This window comes from Monopterus albus, unplaced genomic scaffold (assembly GCF_001952655.1).
Source record: "Monopterus albus unplaced genomic scaffold, M_albus_1.0 scaffold120.1, whole genome shotgun sequence".
Classification (NCBI taxonomy): domain Eukaryota; kingdom Metazoa; phylum Chordata; class Actinopteri; order Synbranchiformes; family Synbranchidae; genus Monopterus; species Monopterus albus.
The window spans coordinates 1,097,292-1,097,864 of NW_018128000.1; positions in this window are offsets into that span (position 1 = coordinate 1,097,292).

Here is a 573-nt window from a genome sequence, read left to right on the forward strand (position 1 = left end):
CGGGCCCGCCGAGACACATAGTCCCTCCAACCAAATCTCTGTTGTCATTATGTAGTAGGCTTACCTATGGTCTAGCATTATGTTTGCTATCCAGTGGGATGGTGTGTGCAGCAGGTACCTTTAGATTCAGCCATTTCAGTAAATACACAGTAGTAAATAGATTTAAATGACAATATGTTTTCTCACTTTTTAAATATTTCTATGGTTGAGTTTGTCACATGTTGTAACTCAGCTTGTCCAACAGATGGCAGAATAGAGCAGTGTTTGAGACCAGGAATCTAATTTACAGTGTCTAGGAATTATAAAGCTTGTCAATTGTCTCATAATCAGCAAGAACAGTATCCTGTAACTATATATTAAGTTTCTATTGGACATCAAATCAAATCAAATTTTATTTGTATAGCGCCAAATCACAACAAAAGTCATCTCAGGACACTTTACAAAGTAAGGTCTAGACCTTACTGTTATCAATATTATTACATAGGGAAAACCCAACAAATCCCCCTTGAGCAAGCACTTGGCGACAGTGGGGAGGAAAAACTCCCTTTAACGGAAGAAACCTCCGACAGACCC